The sequence below is a fragment of the Dama dama genome, chromosome 20 (assembly GCF_033118175.1).
Source record: "Dama dama isolate Ldn47 chromosome 20, ASM3311817v1, whole genome shotgun sequence".
Lineage (NCBI taxonomy): Eukaryota > Metazoa > Chordata > Mammalia > Artiodactyla > Cervidae > Dama > Dama dama.
The window spans coordinates 28882251-28902629 of record NC_083700.1 but is presented as its reverse complement, the minus strand read 5'-3'; the positions used below and the strand labels follow the sequence as shown (position 1 = coordinate 28902629).

Below are 20379 nucleotides of genomic sequence, written 5' to 3'. Positions count from 1 at the left end.
TACTATTTGGAGACTGGATAGTGGGTCTCCCCACTATCAGAAAGCAAGGTCCCTGGCAATGGGTTGGGCAAGGGTCTTTTCCTCTTCCTTTATTTGCTAGAGGCCACCGAATGCTGTTCTGTGAAACTGGCCCATCACAGAGTTGATTTCTCAGGGCTGGCTAAGCCTAGGAGCTGACAGTTTAGTTGATGGTTTGCAAGTTCAGAGGTGCCAGTCAAAGAAAGAAACCCTCTGGGAACATGGGTTGTTTGCTCAGAGATATCCAGACTTTATATGAGTCCTCAGCAAGCCTTCCACCGCCTGTTGAGGGCAGAGTGTCATTTTTCTGTGGCTCCAGTGCAACTGCCACTGAAATAAGGCACTCCATGAATGTGCAGCCGAAGTGCTCAGCACTCATTTAAAAGGAAAGTTGTGTGATTTTCTCATCAGTTTAATCTCAGCAATGATGAGAAACTTCCCTCGGGCTCCAGCCCTGCCCTACCATGCCCTACCCTCCCTGCTGATGTCGGCAGCTGGGGCCCCCTTCCTGGCCACTGCACAGATTTTTCTCTGGAAGAGGAGAGTGTGAAGCCTCATTCTCTGTGCCTTCTGCCCCTCCAGGTTGAGGAGATCTGCGGTGGGAGGTAGGAGAAGGTGAGAATCCCACCCGTGGACAAAGGTTAAGGATATGGAAAGTCCCTAGTACTAGGATGGCTGCCCCAAGTGGAGACAATTTTCCAATTCTCTAGTGGGCCTGGGGAGGTTGAGGGTGAGATGGTTGTCCAGGGATGGCGTGGCACCAGCGGCTGCCAGAAAATCCTCTGAGATACTCCTACAGTCCTATCAATACATGTGTCCCCAGTCCCGGAGACCTTGGTCCCCCATTTCCCTTGGTACCTCCTAACATTTTTCCCTTCAAAGTTGCCCTTTTCCCCATCTGCACAAAAACGTTGGCAAAAGCCTGGGGGAGGATTTTGGTGGCATGTGATGTTAATCCCAACCCCCTTCAAGGACCAGAGTCTGAGAAACATTCATTTCCTCTCTGAGTCAACACCAGCAGGGCCAGCCTGAGACCCCAGACCACTGTCACTCACCCCCCAACCCCAGTCCTCTGTTACCTCAATGTCCGGGAACACTGACCATGGTGGATTGACAGTCGGGTTGCCCAGGCTGACCTATGACTTCTCCACAAAAGAGACCCTTCCAGATCTAATGGAGTCTTTCTTCAGTGGGTCTTCAGAAGGGGAAAGTTTCAGACATTGGATAGGAAATTGTAAACACCACGCAAGAAGAGCTGGCAGGGCCCAACGGCTGTTGTCCTTCTGCATCACGTTGAGAAGGAGAGACAGTCCCCTTCAGAAGACTTAAGTGACAGCTTCAAGAGTCTGAAGACCCTGGAGAGAAGATGCTAGTGGGCCTGCCACTGCCCTTTCTGAATTTAAGAATGCAGCTGGCCATGCATGTGTGGGGAAGGAGGGGGTTGGCACTGCAGTGGGTGTACCCAGAGGATGGAGCCAGGACAATTAATCAAGTGCCTTTTCTCCAGGATTTCCATTGGCCTCAGATGACAGAGGGGGCAGAGATACCCAGGAGAGTCCTATTTTGGTTTCCAGCTGGGAACGTGCACTAAGTTTTCCTTAATACCCATAGCACCCAAAGGCTTTGCAGTAATACACTTTAATGCATGAAACACCCATAAATTATCCGACAAACTGTTACAACTTCCAACCTGGAACAACTTGGAAAAACCAGCCTAGCAAGCACGCTCTTTTTTAATCTCTCAAGTCACTAGAGAAGAGAAAGTTCAAGCAGAAAACACCTTCCATGAGAATCTCAGATTTTTTTTTTTTTTTTTGGTAAAGCAAAAGGAGAGTTGTGATCAGAGTGAAGCCGCTTGTTTATGACTGCTCAAAGATGCCGCTCCTTGACCCCAAGTCCTGTCTCTCCCTCCTCTGGGTCTCTGCCGCTCGGACCTAAGGCGCTGTCCGCCCCACCCCTTCATGCCAGCTTCTCCTACACCTGGAAGCAGACAGCTGGAGGTGAGGCGTGTGACCCATGTAGCAGGACCTTCCATGGAGTCCCTTGACCAGCAGGCTTCCTCTATCAACCCCTGGGGCCATCACTCTGGACTCCCAGCCCTCCAGCGACCCGCCGAGGAGCCCAGAGACCCTGGCTTCACTCGCTGCACCAGGTCCAGACCCCTCTGCCCGGCTCGTCCCCAAACCTGGGAGCAGCGTCCCGGGGGCAGCGTAGCACACTCGAGACTGGGCGCAAACCGAGCATTCGCCCTCCGCGGTGCAGACCACCACTCTTGCTGCCCCGCGCGCTCACAGCCCGCGCATCCCTCTCGCCCGGCTCCTGTACTCTCCCTCACTTGCGCGCTGTCCCCCTTCTAACCCTCGAGCTAGTCTCTGGCACCGCGGTGCCGCGACTGCAGGCGCCAGGGTTGCCTCCCGGACTTCCGACCATCCGTCGGGAGATCGGGAACTCCACGACCTGATAGAGCGCTGCTCCCCACGACTCGCCCGCCAGCAGAGGCTCCCGCGCTCCCGCATCCACTCGGGACGCTCCTCTCACCGCCGCACTTCAGCCCGCGGGACCTCGGGGACCGTGGTGCCCGGAGATCTCTCCAGACCGCGATCCCTGCATACTCTCCCCCCGGGAGCCTTAGCCACGCCGGCCCGCGCCCGTGTCCGCGCTGCACCCCTCTCGGGCTGAGCTCGGGGCAGCCTGACTCACCGCTGCGCTCCCCTCCGGCTCCCAGCGCTCTCTGCTGTGCCCGAGCGCCGAGCTGCTCAACACAGGCTTCTTGAATTCTTAGCCCCTCCTCCCTGACTCACCCACTCCAAATCCTTTCCCCCACTCCAACCCTCCCCGGCCCCGGCCCCGCACCTGCTCTGGCCAGGCGGAGGTGCCCGCCAGCGGGGGCTCCTGGGGACGGGAGAGGTTGGTCGATCTTGCCCCGGGAAGGCTGACTGGACCCGGCCTGGGAGGGGTTCAACCCTCCAGAGGTCAAAAGGAAGCGCACGCGGTTGGAGGGGCCGCGCGCAGAACCCGGTTGGCTCGGGATTTTCTGAGACACCAGGCCGGGATACTGGTTGCCGACGCCCACGGGCCGACAGGCTCGGGGTGGGCGGATTTGCTCGGCTGACCACGCACCCCCCACTTCCTCCACGCTTTCCTCCAGCATTGCCTGCAGCCAGCGCCTGGAGCCCGGCGGGAGTGTCCGCCGGACGTCACCTTCCCTGCCCTAGACTTCTGCTCCTCCTGCTTCTGGCAGCCAAAAGACACAAGTCCAGAGACCCCTTTCTCCTGGGACGCCTCCTGTCACCCTGGGAAAAAAAGAGCAGCCAGGGGAGCTCTGCAAGATGAAGGGGCAGAGGCTTCTCTGACACAAGGCCCTGAGAACCGTGGCCCTGAGAACCGTATCCCCCTAGAAAACCCTAGGGGCAAGGGCAAGTCCTCTGTAGAGAAAAGGCGCGGAGCACTTCGGCATGAGGACCTAGAATCAGAGCCTTCACTTAAGGCCCCGACTCAGGAAGCTTCCTTCCTGGAGTCCCTGATCCTTCTGGAGTTGTAGGCATGTTTGTCTGTGTGTGATGCCTCGTTTTTCTGGATAGAGGGTGTGCAGCTTTCATCAATGTTGCAAGAGTTCTGTGACTCTAAACAGACCTAGGAAGACCGCTTTCCACCCCAGCCCAAGCCTTACCCAAATTCTTCTTTTCCTCCACCATCTGTGCTTTTTGTTGGATGGGATCTCCTGGATTACCCTCCAAGATTTATTGGGTTCTGTGGAGTCAGAGCTTGACGGGGGAAGCGTGTCTGACCCATGGCCCATACTAGCAAGGCAGAAATACCCCCAAAGTCAGATTTCCACTAAATGTGCATCATTAATTTTAATAGTGTTCTGGGGGACTCATATGTCTTTGGAAATTCATTCCACCAACCCCTCTGGTGTTGAGCTTGTAGACGTGTTTCTTCAGTTCTTGCTTGAGCAAATTGAATGCTGAATCCCTACTCTGTGCCTGATACCACAAGGGAGGAAGGCATGTGAGGAGAGAGACAGAGAGAGGGAGAGACAGAGTCTCCCTTTATGGCTGAAGCCATGCCACCGCAATCAATGTGAAGGTCACCCACAGGTGCCAGACTTAGTGAGGCATGGGGATTCCTGCTCTCAGACCAGAGGTGGCCCTTGTTCCCCAGTGGAGGGCACTTGAACAAGGTGAGGCTCTGCTTTGGCCCTTGACATAGACTGATGCTGAGGTTACCACGTCTCTCTGTTTTTGTCTTTGCCAAATACCTAGGTTTACCCATTTACCTGAGAAGCATGATGTAGGAAGAAAGCCTCAGACTTGGAAGGGAGCTTCAGCTTTGATATGACCTCGTTATTTCCCAGCAAAGGCTTATCTGCTTGAGTTGTTCAGATACAAACTGCTGGAGGAACACACCGAGGAGGTGAGTGTAAATGACCAGAGCCACCGTGAATGGCCCTTTATATAGACGTGGCATCGGAGTAGGGCGATCCATTAGGTAATGTATCAGTCAGTCACACAAAGGAATTTCCAGACAATAGGACAAATTCATTCATCAATCATGTCAGGTATAAACTTGTTTGAAAGCGCCAGCCCTAAGCCTTACATAATCGCTGCCCAAGAATTCAGGGATGAAGTTGAAATTTTTAGAATAACAGAGTATTTGGTTGTTGAATGCAGACCTTTTGTATGTGTCCTTGTGTTATCACCCAGAAGGATAAAAGGTTTTGGGGCACTTGTGGTTCTTTTTTATGTAGAATGTAAGAGGGAGATTTAAAAGTGATGTAAACAGGATACAAGCCTGGATACCCCATTCCCCAAATTGTTGATCTTATTCTGATGGCACATGTTGGTTTAATAAGCACTCCTTTCCATTCCTGAATGTCCATGAGTTTTAAGGGTCTTGAGTAAATTATAACATGTAAATAACAAACACACATTCCAGAGATTGATTATTGAGCACCTACCATGTGCCAGGGGCTTCCCAGGTAGCTCAGTAGTAAAAAATTTGCCTGCCAAGTAGGAGATTCAGGTTCGATCTCTGAGTCAGGAAGATCCCCTGGAGGAGGAAATGGCAACCCACTCTGGTATTCTTGCCTGGGAAGTCCCATGGACAGAGGAGACTGGCAGACTACAGGCCATGGGGGTCACAAAAGAGTCACACAATTTAGCGGCTGAACAACAACTATGTGTGAGTCTGTGAGATGACAATGGTACCTGATCAAAGTGCTTGTGTGTCGGGAGCCTCCAGGACGTGCCTGGGCCGTGACAAGGTCACGGGACGAGAAAGAAACCTGCAAGGCAGCTCTTCCCCTCGAGGTTGTCTCGGGGGCCCAGTATGTCCCTCTCCTCCTTTTGTCTTACTCTTGTTGGGCTTTCTATTAATTTTTGGAAATATATAGTAATAAGGCCTCCCTGGAAAAGTCTAAGCCTTTTTGGAGATGCTCATGATTGCTCTGGCTCAGGACACGACCATAAACATCAAGTCAAAAAAGAAAAGGCCACAGGTATAGTTTGGCTGCTTGCTTAAAAGATTATAATGTTCTAGAAAAGAGTAGAGGCATTTAGATTTAGAAGTAGATGTACTGCTTCAGATTACTAACTCCTTGGTTGAGAGGATTTTCATTATTGCTATTTCCTTGCTGCTATTTGTTCATTGTTTCTCTTTCTTTAAACAACATGAGATTATGGGTATTTTTGTAGAGTTAGGAAATGGGGTACATAGGATTTCATTAGAAGATTTATATTAACCAGCTTCACTGCCAATATCTCACTATTAATAGAGGTGTTTTGCTGCTTTAGAGGTGTTTTTGCTGTTTAATAGTTAATCATTGTAAATTGAGATTTTGTGGTTTCAGGTAAAGAAAAATATCAGGGTTTTCTCATGGTACTATTCTCAGAAACGTCAAACATGTTACTGTGACCCTTCCCATGTATTGTTTTATTACCCAAAGAATTCATACTATATCTGGAATCTATGGAACATTGTTTTTATTCGAGTGAAAATGTTAGGCCATTGAGGCAAGAAGACTATGTACATTTAAGAAAAAGCTCTGTTATCGGGAACGTTCTAGATGAATGCATAGGGGAAAAACATGGGGAAAGAAATATTGACAGAAGCACAAACCAATATCTGATGTAATATGTGGTGACTTAAGTGGGGGGGGGGGTAACGTTCATTCTATAAAATCTGAGCTATCCTTAAAAAAAAAAAAAAAGCTACCTCTTCTACACAACCTTCTGTGTGTGTGTGTGTGTGTCTGTCTTCTTCCTCGCCGACGCCACTCATCTCTTGGGTATTCCTGGTCTCGCTGGGGCTGGACCGCGACACTCGTGTTCTTGTCGGGGCTGGTTATTAGATCCTGGCTGTGTTCATCACCATCTCTCCTGGTCCTGGCACCAGGCCTGGCACACAGTAGGTGTTCAGTGAATGCTTTTTGAAGCCTGCAATGCTCATAGCCATTTGCGGCTGTCAGTGCATCCACACTGCATTGGTTCCCAGCAGATTCCAGGTCAGACTGGCCTTGGCACCCAGACACATAACCAGATGTCTCTTCTCTTGCTTCTTCCACTTTCATGAGGATCCAAACAGAAACAACTTCCTCCTGGCCACTGAGACAAGGACCTTGAAGCCTGGACCAGCTACATTTATAGGAATGCAAACAGCTGAGAGGGCAGCAGGCAGAAGGAATGGTGCAGACAAGCAGAGGATAAGAATGTTTTCTGTACTAGATTTTCTCGAAAGCTTTTTATCCAGGGTATCAAAATAACCAGCAGCTGATGCATTTGCTGCCTCGGAGGACAGATTGTGGCGTGTGCAGTAATTGTTGTTATTTCTGAGGATGCAGAAGCCTGCAGCCATTGAGTGCCTTGTCAACAGCAACACTCAGCCTAGCACAAAGCTCCTGTCTCTCCCTTGCTTCATTCCAGAAGGCCAGGACCAAGTGCCTATGCTATTTAAAACACCAGGAGGCTCAGAAGTGATCTATAACACTGATGGAATCACTGGATCTGCTCACAATACGTGTGAAACAGAAATATTATCCCAACTGCTGGAGGAAGTGATAGCTTCAGTTCAAATATTTTTTTTCCCCCTTCCTGCTGATCAGAGTGGAGAAACACTTCAGAAGAGGAAACATCTTATAATGCTGAGAGAGATGACACAGTTACAGAATAACGGAGATGATCGCTCCAGCCACCTCGTTTATGCAGGAGGAGGACACGTTTCAGAAGAACAAGCGTGTAGACCAAGTACAGACAACCAGGGGCAGGATCAGAACTCAGGTCTTTTGACTTCTAGGCAAGTCTTCTTGATTTCACACTTTCTGGCTGAGGAAAAGACCTCCTGACCCTGCGTGGAGTGGGGAGGCTGATAAAGGAGCAGAGAACACTGCAGCTTGGGGGGGGGGGGGGGCTCCCTTATCTCCTCTGGAGGACTATGTCTACCTCTTCTTTGATATCTCCTTTCTTCCTCTCTGATCTCTTCACTTTCTCCATCTCCAAGGTCTCTTCACTTTTGCTTGTGAGCACTCACTTGCCTTTTCTCTTTTAAAGAAACAACTGGCCCTTCTGCAGCAGAATCACTGGATTTCTCAACTTTCTTTTACTACCAAATTCCTCAGTGAAGTCATCGACACTCACCATTTACTTGGCTCCCCTTAACTGCCTGCAGTCTGGTTCCCATCTTCTTCCCTTTCCCTTCCCCCTACTGAACTGATATTGTCTTCTTCAAGGTCACAGTTGCAATAACCACCCCACCACCAATATCATGATGGCAGCATTGATTGAGCGCATCTGTGTTTCAGGCCTGAACTCAGGCGGGATCAGTAACCATCTTCCATTTGTAGATAAGGAAGCTGAAGACCTAGGAGGTACTTCTTTTGCTTGGCCTAAGTCAATGGCTGAGCAGAGATGTGACCCAAGCCTGTGGTGCTCTTGCTGGTAAACACCATGCCTCTTCTACCTTTTGGCCAGGTTCAGCAGACTATGCCAGTCCTTAGCTTCTTCTCCAATGACCTCTGGCATCTAACATTTTCTTTTCCAGGCTCTTGTGACTACATCCTGGCTTGCCATCTAGCTCTCTGATTTCTCTGTCTGCCCGCAAAATGCAACTTGCCTCCCAAGGCTTAGTCCATGACTTTACTTTCTTTCCCACACTCATTCTTGCAGGTGTCCCCTCCTCGTTTTATGATTCCACCCCCTTCTTCAACTCTGACCTCTCACGCATGCCCTTCAGTCACTGACATTGAGTGTCCCTATGTGCCAGGTGCTCCCCGGGTTCTTGTTTTAGACCATATATACTGACACTGGCAAGGGCTCTGCTGCCATCCCCCCGTCCCCCTCAGCACGTCCATCCAAAGTCTTTGTTCTTAACTCAAGCTGCAGCAACCCCACGGATCTCATCCTTGGAACCAGTCAGAGAGCCTAGCTGGGCTCAGAGCAGTTCAGCTCTTCTCCATTGGGGGCACCGCAGCCCAGGAAAGCCACCAGCTTGCAACAAGGAAGGTTTCATTTCTCTAAGGTGGTGTGACCTTGGGAGAAAGATCTATCCTCTTTGAGCCATAAGTATAATAACTTGTAGTTATAGAGTTAAATATATTAAATAAGTAATTTCTGAACACCTACAATGGGCCAGTCTTGTTTTAGGGGCCAGAGATTAAGCAAGTAAACAAAATAGCCTCTAATTGTGTGGAACTTAAATGCTAATAAGTTGCTTCACCCACTTTTGTTGTTGTTGTTTAGTCATGTCTAAGTCCTGTCTGACTCTTTGAGACACCACGGACTGCAGCCCCGCCCCCAGGCTCCTCTGTCCATGAAATTTCCCAGGCAAGAATGCTTGAGTGGGTTGCCATTTCCTTCTCTAGGGATCTTTTCAATCCAGGGATCAAACCCACATCTCCTACATTGGCAGGCGGATTCTTTACCCCTTAGCCACTAGGGAAGCCCTTATTAAATAGTTATTTAATATATATTATATTCCAGGCTCATAAAAATAAAATTGTGACTTGGTTGAGCCTGATTTGGAAAGGAGCGTGAGACAGACACAGAAATCAGCCACGATGAAACAGGCAGTGACCTCTTTAGGTGCAGGTCGAGTGAGTCTCCTAGGGGACTGGAGTCTCCCTTCTGCTCTTCTGATGCAAACAGCTGTGAGATTCCAACTTCCCAGAATGGTCCAGCTCTGTCCCCAGAAGGGCTTTCAATGACCTGATGGCCGCCACACAGACCACCCAGATCTCATCCTCGTGGGTGTTGTGTTCAGAGCCCTCTGAGGCTCTCCTGCTCCCCACCCACTGGGGTGAGTCCTCAGTGCCCCTCAGGAGCCCCCACACGTCTACTGCTGCACCGGAGCCTACACCCGGGTCTTGACTCTTCAGCCCCCACCAGCCTGGGTGTCGGACATTTCTGTTGGGGTCACTGCAGAGATACTCTGGGGTGGCGCCCTCCAAAGTCTGTCTGTAGAGTGTTCCTGCTGCTCTTTCCTGCCATGTGGTGCCGTGTTGACAGTTAGGATCCGTGATGCTAAGGCACAGGCCGGGGCCTCACGCCTTCTTTGTGATGCTCCCGTGGAGGAGCCTGGGCTGGGTGGTTCTCTGTCACCTCAGTGGCCCAACTCAGTGAGCTTATTACAGTCCTGTTCTGGGGCAGGATCTGTGTGAGGGACAAGAAAACAGAGGTCATGGAGAAGTGTTTCCTGCCGCATAGGAACTTGCTATCCTGTGGGAAAGCAGATGTGTCAACTGAAAAGATACAGCCCAGGGAAGATATGGAAGCTCTGGGAATGAAGCATTTGACCAGCTAGGAGCTTCAGAGTCTCTTCATTATTATCCATTGCAGTAACATAAATTCTCTGTTCCTTAAAGCCCTGTGTCATCTGGCCTCTCATGCCTCTTCATCTCCCCCTCCTGCAGCTTCCTTTTCTTTCCTACAGCTCCAGCCTTGGTTAACTTTTTTTCAGTTCATTTAACAAGCTGTGCTGGCATCTCTGGGCCCCATATTCCTTTTTCAGTGCTTCAAAAACCTATCACTCCCCCATTTCCATCTTGCCCCTTTCTGTTCCTTTGAGACTGACCTCTTGGAATCTTAGATGATACTTCTAATGGGGTGCTTTCCTTGACCCCCTAAGCAAAGACTGAGTGCCCTTCCTAGGTACTTCTGAGGCACTCTGTATTGCACATGACAGATGCTTAAATATATGTAAATGAGCTTAGCTGAGGTATGAGTAAGAGCTAGGGAAGAAGATTGGGAAACATCCCATTGCAGAGAGAGGGAAAACTTGAACTAAGGTGTGCAGGAACAGTGTGGTACATTCAGGACACTGCAGCCAGTTCAGAATTAATGGGGCACAAAGTGGCAGGAGATGAAGCCGGAGGAGTCACAGGTGAGGTCAAGGAGGGTATGGATCACCTGGGGGGTACAGTCACTCTCAAGCAACATGGTCATCCCTCAATGTCATCTCTCATGAGGAGGGAAGGAGCTAGGGTATTTATCCTCCAACCCCCATTGGAAGTTGTTTGAAGGCTATTTGGGGAGAGGAGAGAACAGTCCCCCACCACTAGTAGTCTGCCTCTTGTTCTCATCTGATCATGCTTCTGCGGCCAGAGAAAGCCCCCAGGTGCTTGTAGAAGAAAGGCCATCAGCATGCACCTGGATAGTGAGATCTGAGGCACTGGGGGTACCTTGGGGGGTACCCAGTGTGTATGCAGCACCAGTACCTTGTGCTGCATACACAGTGTTAACCTGATGCTCCAGTGTCTTCCACCCTCTCCTCCCAGTTTGCTCTACTTGGAGTGAAACTAAAGTCATGTGCAAGTGAACAGTGACAATGATGGCCTAGCTGTTACTAGGAGCTAAGTGCAGAGAGGAGACACGTTCAAAATAAATGCAAAAATAAGGTTGCCAGAATGTGGGAGTGGTTGGATGAGGGGAAAAGGGAGAGAAAGGGGTCTCCTGGATGTCCCCTGGCTTCCCGATTTGCCTGACCAAATAAATGTTTGTGCCAACTATAGAGATGGTGTTAATTTTGGAGCTTGTGGGTAGGCTAGGAAGCTGAGATCTTCAGTTTAGGATTTTGGGGGGGGGGGACCTGTGGAACATTTAGGGGCGTATGTACAGCACAGAAGTCTGGAGGTCAGGAAAGATGTCAGGAAAGTGGCCATCTCTGCACACTGGACGCAGGCTGAAGGGAGCCAGAGGCATTATCTCAAAGTCTCTACTGAGGACTCCCCACCCCCAATACCATACTCTCATTTCTCTGCTGTTTTGGCGCCAAAACAAACCTGGGGCATCTCCCAGAGGCCTGAACCCAGGGAAGTAGGCCACGTGCTCTAGTATTCTCTGGTTCTCTCCCACCCCTTTCTGTAATGCTCATCCTACCCTTTGGGGTAGGCCCAAGAAGAAGGGAAAATGAGGACCCTGGCCAGTGGTCACCTGCCTGGCTTGTCTTTCCCCTGCCCACTCTCCTCTGCGGGGCTGAAGGCAAAAGCTGTGTCCTCCTCCTTCCCTCAGCCAGTCTCCTCTCAGGTCACACCCTGGGCTCTCCCCACCTTAGGCCTACAGTGAAACGCTAGGATCAGGAGCTCCAAGTCTGGCTTTTGATATTTTAATGGAGCTTAAGGAATTCAGAAAGCTTCCTCACCCTTCCTTTTTGATTCTGAGAATGCTTGGCTTTCAAAACCATTGTTTTGCTGTGGACTCAAACATCCTATTCTGGATGGAAAGCTGAATATTGGCTTTTTCTTTCTCTTTGCATCCTGTCTGCAACAATCCCAAAAGTCTCCTATGAAAACCACATGCCTCTGGAAGAACAGGGGGAAGTCGAATACTGGGAGTGGAGAAGAAAGTATATGTGCCCATCCTTGTTACATTCACATAATAGGCAGTAGTCTACCATCCCCACTAAACTATAAAATCTTAGGAACTGTCAGAGCCTAGTACTCCTCATAACACCTAGAATATAGTAGATCCTCAACAAATGCATATTATTGAATGAATCAGTTGAAATTCAGAGAGTTTAAATAACCAGATTGAGGTCACACACCTAGTTTGTGGGTTCCAAAATCCATGCCCTCATCCTTGCACCTTTTTGTTGTTCAGTCACTAAGTCACGTCTGACTCTGTGACCCCGTGGACTACTGCACACCAGGCCTCCCTGTCCCTCACCATCTCCTGGAGTTTGCCCAAGTTCATGTCCATTGAATCAGTAATGCTATCCAACCATCTCATCCTCAGCCACCCTCTTCTTTTGCTTTCAGTTTTTCCCTGCATCAGGGTCTTTTCCAATGAGTTGGCTGTTTGCTTCAGGTGGACCAAGTATTGGAGTAATCCATTGCACCTTACTGACTAGTATTTTGGAAAATCCTTAAAGAAAACAAAACTTAAGTATTTAAAGTCATTTTTGTCGGTCTGGTAGAAGCTAAGAAAACTGTAGACCACTCAGGTGTGCTGGCCCATTTAACAGTTTAATTTCACCATAACCCTGGTCTCGCTCCCTTAGACCACTCAGTCCTGGGCTGTATTCCTGCTAAGTGAGTGGCAGTGTTGGAGTGACAGGGAGTTCCTGTTGTGATGCTGAGATGCAGCAGGTGGGGACGCACATCACCCTTGCTGGTAGCACCTTTATGACAAGAGTTTTGGCGGCAACAGGACTTCATGTTTGCCAGACTGTGAGCCTGGCAAAACCTGCCTCCCTTTGGGGGACCAGCAGTCATACTTAGGTGTCCATTTCTACTCTCAGGAAATGGCCTGGGTCAGTCACCAGCCCTGAGCTGAAATGGACTAAAATCCATTGGTTCTCTCAGGGGTATCTGCATTCTAGTGGGCAACAGAGCTGGCTCAGAACATGGCAGAGCTAACTTGTAAATTTGGTGAAGGGGATACTTGAGGGGACCCAGGATCTGGGGTGGGGGGAGCTGAAATAATTTCATATTTGTTCATGGAGATATTGTATAGGCATCCATGGATCATGCTTCTCTGGGCCTTTGCACGTGCTCTTTCCTCTTCCTGGGACATTTTCCTGCTCTGTGTCACTTTCACTAAGCTGACCCTGCCTTGTCTCTGAGGCCTCAGCGCAGACGTGACTTGGAGACAGCCTGACTCCCCAAGTCTTGCGTAGGTTCCTTCTCTGTGGTCCCCTCATCCCCTCTGACTGGGGCTCTGCAGCATCTGCACTGGATTATAAAGGCCTGTTTGCCTGTCAGTCTCCCTTCTTTCTCTCCCAGCAAGCTTCTCTCAAGAGTAGCAAGGGCCATGCCATCCTCAGCACCTAACACTCTGCCTGCACACAGTAGGCACTCCAGTTTTCATTGTTGTTTAACTGCTTGCTTACTGCATGCTCCTCAGTTCTTCATTTGCCATTCCATGGATGTAAGTGGAACATGCATCATCACAGTTTCTTTATTAGCTTATACTTTTCCCAAAGAGAAGCACACACACAAAAAATCTCCCGGGCTTCAGAACCTGAAGGATCTGAGTTCACAATTCCAGTTCCTTCACTTGTAACTTAAGACTCACGTGTATGCTAAGCCATTTCACTGGTGTCAGACTCTTTGCGACCCTGTGGACCATAGCCCTCTGGGCTTCTCTGTCCATGGGATTCTCTAGGCAAGGATGCTGGAGGGGTTGCCATGCCTTCCTCCAGGGGATCTTCTCGATCCAGGGATCACCCCGTGTCTCTTAGGTCTCCAGCATTGGCAGGCGTGTTCTTTACCATTAGTGCCACCTGGGAGGCCCTGTAGGACTTATGCTAAGGCACAGGAGGAGCTCTGTTAGGTGGGTGCTCAACGCAGACTTGGGTGCATCCCCCCTCCTCCACACCTGCGTGCACACACACTCCATGCAGACATGCCCCACGCTCCTCCTACATGCCCTGGCTGAGCTGGATGGATTGTAACAGTACATGGGAGGCCTGGGGGAGGTTTGAGTGACCATCACAAAGTTAGAGAAAGAGGGGCTGCCAGATACTAGAGGACAAGAGGCCGGGCTGCAGACCGGAACTTTTCTTCTCCAGGGTTCCTGCTTCTCCGGGCAGTCTTTCCTCCCTCATTCTGCCAGCCTGCAGAGCTCTTTTTCTTTTTTTTCCAGGATGGAGATTCATTTATTGGCATTCTAATTTTAAAAGTTCTCCATGTGCAGAGCTGACTTTGATCTTCAGCAGGAGTTTATTTCTTCCTATTAGCATCACATTATACCATCTCTGACAGATTAATCACAGCTATTGTTGTGCTGTTTATGCTACACACTGGTTAATTTTACTTTCAAAATGTTGCTTTAAATAAGAAGGAAGTGCAGGAGGGGAAGGCGTTTTCCTGACAGACAGGCTTCTGCAGCCCTACTGAGCAGGTACACATCCTGCTGCCAGCTAGGCCGAGTTTCAAGGATTTCAAGTCCCAGCCCGCGGGAAAAAGTCAGTCCTGGGCTTACAGGATGTCATGGGAGGGCTGGGAAGACCTTAGCTGAAGCTGAGTTAGATAGTTCTCTAAGAAATTTTCTTCTTTGTCTTTTTGGGAAAGTAGCTTGTGTTTGTGTTATATAGCATAAAGCATGTGATAGATGTTTGATAGAAGACTGTATTGGCATGAGAGTGGGGCCTGTGACCTTCAAAATTCCTTTATCTTGGGATGAGGTCCAGAGCTACCTCAATCACTTACGACCGTTGTGACTTTGGGCAGGTTACTTAACCTCTCTGAGCATCAGACTTCTCAGAGGAAGGAGATGCCCTCTGGGGGAGGAAGATCTGGTGGGCGCAGGGGAACACTGAGAGGTTTAAACAAGACAATGGAGGGAAAGCACTTGGGGGTATTCGTTGGCACAAGATGAGTGCTCAGTGAAGGGAATCATTGCTTCTGCAGACACATTTCCTTCTACTCAGATGAGGCTGGGGTGACAAAGCAGGGAGACGCGGAGTGTGCCAGCTTGACCGTTGTTCAGAGAGCCCACCCTGGTTTGGAAAGAGTAACTCTGAAACCACAGAATCCAGAAACACACTGCAACCTCACCATTTAGCCTCAAGTTCTGGACCCAGAGCCAGATACCAAGCCGGTTTGGAGCAGCAAGTTCACTTTTTTTAAAAAAAAAAAAAAAAAAGAAAGAAAAGCATTTTGTGGTGAGGGGAAAAATGCTTGCCCAAGAGGCCTGGGAAGAAAAGATCTTATGTGTGATGTCGTCCCTCTGGATTGAGATGAAATAATGAGCTACTTTGCTACCAAGTTCTTAGGATGAGCAAAGAGCTGGTTTAAACTCTGCCTCTGATGTGTACTTTGGTCCAGGTAAATCTTCCTTAAGCCACCTAGTGTCAATACCAGTATCACACTGTCAGGCCTGATTGTGCGGTAAGGTGATTGTGTGGGTAAGGTGATTGTGTGGTTAAGAAGTCCTCCTGAACCCCCTTGGAAAAGACTCTGTTGTCACAGGAATGGCAGTTGCTGAAGTTCTCTTATCCTTGTGATGGAACCTAGGATCCACCAAGGCCTGGAGCAAAAAGTGGCAGGAGTGGAAACAAAAACAACCCATTAAAATCTCTATAGGACCAAGCCATCATTCCCATTTGGAATTCTATATGCGGTCCCATCAGAATTGAGTTCAAGAGGTTATGTTGGAATCTTGTCACTTCAAACAGCAAGCCTTCTGAGATCAGGTATTCAGCTTTTTTTTTTTTTTTTTCTGCATCCTTGGCAGATCTGAGTATACACTGTGCCAAATTGAATTTGGTAAAATTATTCCAAGAAACGGGCCACTGTTTGGGATCATTTCTTATTGAGAAATCTTTATTGTGATGGGACTTAAATACTGTTCTTTAATAACAGCTGGGGTCTGCTGAGGGGGAATAAAGGTATAAATGGGCGTCAAAACTGAAGACCGCACATATGGCATTGTCATTAGTGGAGTTTAGAAAGCAGTTAATATATGAAACAGGCCCTGTGTCCAGGAGCAGCACACAATGTCACATTGTTCCAAGTGTGGCTTTAGTGATCTTTCCAAACTTCTTACATGTGTGCAGGGAAAGACAAAATTGGTTTGCTTGGAAGAAAGGGAAGTTTATCCAGGATGTCAAGTGCAGAGTTTGTAGATCGCTCAACAGGAGAATGAGGCACAAGTTATGCCTTTTTATGGGGACATTTCTTTTCCAATGAAAGCAAAATCATTGGAAACACTGTCTTAGTTAGCCTTATTTTTATAGGCTTTGATATACTTTTCGGCACTTTTGTATAACATAGATATTCATTTAAACTTCAGAAGGAAAAGTTAACATGATTTCAGTTTATTCTACACATTTTTTCAATACTGGGACCTGATAAACATTACAAGCTGTCCCTTGACTGCCAGTGGCTCTGAGAGTTGCTGTTTGGCCTCTAAAGCTGTGAATCTCTTTTGCCATGTTTTTCTTTTTGGGTTATTCTTTTTGTGTGTGTGTTATTCTTTACTTTCTTCTTAGAAGCAGAGATTCTGGTCCAATTCTGCCTGTTGACTCTCACCACTCTGCCACACGTGGGAAATGGCTGATTTTACTAACTACCTAAAAAGGTGGTTTGGCTTCCTTAGACCCTGGACTGGGTCTAAGACAGAAGTCACCAAAAATGGCCATGGTCCAAGATTTGCCAAAGTCAGAGAAGAGTTTCGGTGGTAACAGTTTCAAATAGCTGTTTTAAAAGGTACAACTAATAATAAAAATCTAATAAAAATTATAGTCAGGCACTTTGCAGATTTAAAGCCTGACATAAAAATGCAGCATCAAATGATTCTAGTTAGCATGCCAGGATGCAATGTGCCAGGATACCAAGAGGAGAGTTGGCGCTGTCTGTTTTTAGCTGTGCCCAACCCAGGGGGAGCCGCGCAAAGAATGCTTTGTAAGAAGAGTGGCACAAAGCTGGCAGGGCAGGAAAACACCAAACAAGACAGAGGGAAGAAGGGACTTGAAAGTGCTCCATGCTTGCTAATTGTCAGACACACTCACAGGCAGAGTTGAATAGGATGTATTCTTTTCAGTTCCTTTTAATACTTTTTCTTCTCAGGTATGGGCTTTGCCTCAGGACCAGTAAAGTCAAGGTTAATGTGACGGAAAGATTCTCAACCTTGAAGGAGGATGCTCTTGAGTCCTGCTCAGGACTGGTCCACAGAGAATAGTGAAGGAGTCACTGGCTCTCCTCCCTGCATCCCTCCAAAGTGCATACATAGCCAGAAGCCCCATACGCAGCCTGGACAAGTAGCAGAGGAGAAAGCAATGAACTATGAATCAGGAGTCCTTCTCTTCAGGTCTCGGCTGGATTCTAATTTTCTACATGACCTTGGGCAAGATCATTTACTTCTTTGGACCTCTGTTTTTTTCAAATGAAATAAGAGGCTTGGACTAGATGATTTCAAGGGTGTCTCTGAGTTGCTAAAATAAACCCATCCACATTAAAGAACCTCTCTAGTGGATATTTTCATTTTGAAATAAACTGCCTGGAAAGGGAAAAGCTTATCCAAGAAGAATGACTCTTTAATAGTGAAATTTCAGGCATCTGCCTGCTGAAAGAAAAATAGAGTTCTTTTTTGAAACGTGTGTGTGTGTTGCACAAAGGGGTTGGTTTGGAGGGTTGAGGGGTTTTTTTTTGTCCTTCTAGTTGACCATACCATAAACCCTGGGGTCATCTTCAACTTTCTTTCTCTCCACTAGTATCGAATTCATTAGCAAATTCTGATGGTTCAATTGCATGTATCTGGAATCTGATCACTTTTCATTATTTCCAATATTACTGATGATTGATTGACCATCATCTGCATCTCTCATCTGGTGATACAATGCTCCCTTAACTGCTTTCTCTGCTTCCAACCTGTCTCTGAATATCAGCTGCGGCCAGACTGATCCTGCCAGAATAGGTCTTCCCTCTTGGAATCTGTGCTCATCAGTTTGGGCTAGATTATGCTGAGGTAACACCACCAAAATCTGACTGGCTTAACCCAAGAAAGCTTACTTCTTATTCAAAGTTTCTATCTGAAAGTGACCACGTCACTTCTGCTCCCATTCTGTTAACTGAGAAAGGCACATGGCCACACACAGCTTCAGAGGGACAAGGAAGAGTAATCCTGAGGCCAGAGGGGACAGACGAGAAATATATGTCAGAAAGCAGTCTGGCTCCCGGCCTTCTCAGGTGGCACTAGTGGTAAAGAATCCACCTGCCAATACAGGGGATGCAAGAGACAAAGATTTGATGCCTGGGTTTGGAAAATCCCCTGGCAACCCAGTCCAGTATTCTTGCCTGGAAAATTCCATGGACAGGAGCCTGGCGGGCTACAGTCCATGGGATCTCAGAGTTGGACATGACTGACTGACTGACTGATAATGGCTTTCACAACTCCCACCGCTCAGAAAGTATCCCAGGTCCCTGTCATGCCTTCATCAGCCCTGTGTGGTATGATTTCCCAACCCCTTACCTCTGTCTCAACTCCTTCAGTTTCCTTCTCCCTCCGCTGCAGCTGCTGCACACTCCAGGCAGGCTCCCTGTGACGTCGTGACTTATAATAGGAAATATATATTTGGTCCTTGACCCATTTCTGGCACAGAATCCCTAAAACTCTTGGAATTGCCTGTGGTGGGAGCCATAAAGGTGTCTCTTGTTTTGTTAATGAGATGACTTTTGTATCCCACCTACGGATGGAAGCTGGTTACCAGGAGAGTCAATCTCATGATTGGAGGGTTGGGACCTGCAATCCCACCCCTGACTTCTGCAGAGGGGAGAGAAGCTGGCAGTTGAATCAATTGCCAATGGCCAGGGATTTAATCAGTCATGTCTGTAGAATGAAGCCTCCATGAAAACCCACAAGGATGGGCTCAGAGAGCTTCTGGTTGTGAATACATGGAGTTCAGGGGAATGGTACCCTAGGAGAAGGCATGGAAGCTTGGCAACCTTTCTTTACACCTTGCTGTGTGCATCTCTTCCAACTGGCTGTTTCTGAGTTACAGGCTTTTATAATAAACCAATAATCCAGGAACTAAAAATGTTTCCCAGAGTTTTGTGAGTTGCTTTAGCAAATTAATCAAACCCAGTGAAGGAGTCGTTGGAATCTCCTGTCTATAGGTCAGAAGAAGCATAGGAGACAAGCTGGTTTTATGAATGGGGTCTGAGGTTGTGGGGGAAGAGGAGTCTTGTAGAACTGAACCTTTAGCCTATGGATTCTGTGGCGCTCTCTGCAGAGATAGTGTCAGGTTTGAGTTGAATTTTACGAGACTGAGCTGGTGTCAGGGAATTGCTGGGTGGTGTGGAAAGCCCTCACTCTCCCATGCTGAAATGGGGTGCAGAATCTTTACTCCCTGTCATGGGCTTTGCACTCGCTATCTGCTCCTCAGAATGTTCTCCCCACCACCAGATGTCTGTATAACTCACTTCCTCACTTCCTTCAAGTCTTTGCTAGTGTGCCCTTCATGATGAGGATGTTCCTGACCCCTATCATTAAAACCACAAACCACTCTCTCCCACACATACCCCCTAGCACTTCCTATTCTGCTTCCCTGTATTTTCTTTCCTACTGAACTTATCACCTCCTACGGTGACGTATAACTGACATTTATTTTGTGGAGTGTGATCACCGAAAGCCTGGGCTCTGTTCAAATCCAGGACTCCTCCACTTCCTGGCTGCTGATCTTGGGGAGGTGATGTGACCTGTCTGTGCCTCACTTTTCTTGTATGTAAATTGTACTTAACAATAGTGCCTACTTCATAGGTGGGCAGGCTGCCCTGTTGGCTGTTTACCTGATGAAGGAGATGTGCGTTCAATTCCTGGGTTGGGAAGATCCCCTGGAGAAGGAAATGGCAATCCACTCCATTTTTCTTGCCTGGGAAATTCCATGGAGAGAGGAGACTGGTGGGCTACAGTCCATGGGGTCGCAAAGAGCCGGACACGACTTGGTGACTAAAACAGCAAACAACACAGGGTGGTGAAAATGAAATATGAAAGCACTGAGATCAGTGACTGGCACACAGCAAGAGGGTTTGTTATTCTTACTTCTTGTCTCACTTGCTGCCTTAGGCTGTTGGCTCCACTGGGCAGTGATTTTTGTCCTTTTTCAGCCCTGGCCCCAGAGCAGCATTGGGTAACAAGAGGCACAGCACAAATACTGGTTGCATGAGTGAGTGAGTGACTAGTCAAACAAGTGGAGCATTGGGCAGGCTGGCCAGCATTCTGGCCCCTAAGTCCCCAGGCCTTGGCATGAGGAGGTCTGCAGAGGGTCCAGCACCCCTCACCAGGCCAGACTGCACAGGCTCGGGGTCCTTGAAACACTTGCCTCTACCCCTGATCAGGACTTCTCTGAGTGTAACAGTGTGTGATGGATGGCTGCATTCATTTTATTGGAATTATCCTGATGCTCTATGGTGGGGTTAATGGCAACCTT

The 20379-nt window shown here is 48.3% G+C and overlaps 1 protein-coding gene and 1 long non-coding RNA gene across 3 annotated transcripts in view; one reads left to right on the top strand and one right to left on the bottom strand.

The window, feature by feature from the left end:
• The window catches only part of NGF (nerve growth factor), a 55809-nt gene extending 52744 nt beyond the window's left edge, over positions 1 to 3065 (bottom strand). Inside the window, exon 1 of one of the 2 annotated variants that reach the window (XM_061119934.1) lies at positions 2872 to 3065. The gene's annotated coding sequence lies outside the window, so the exon portion shown is untranslated. Of the gene's footprint in view, positions 1 to 2718; positions 2785 to 2871 lie in introns of those variants that run through there. The other variant, XM_061119933.1, reaches the window with a different exon arrangement.
• A 1268-nt stretch (positions 3066 to 4333) lies between these two features.
• On the top strand, positions 4334 to 17237 carry LOC133040182 (uncharacterized). The gene is made up of 3 exons (XR_009688916.1): positions 4334 to 4434; positions 15467 to 15645; positions 17021 to 17237. It is a non-coding gene; the product is annotated as an uncharacterized LOC133040182 (long non-coding RNA).
• The last annotated feature ends 3142 nt before the right edge of the window (positions 17238 to 20379 follow it).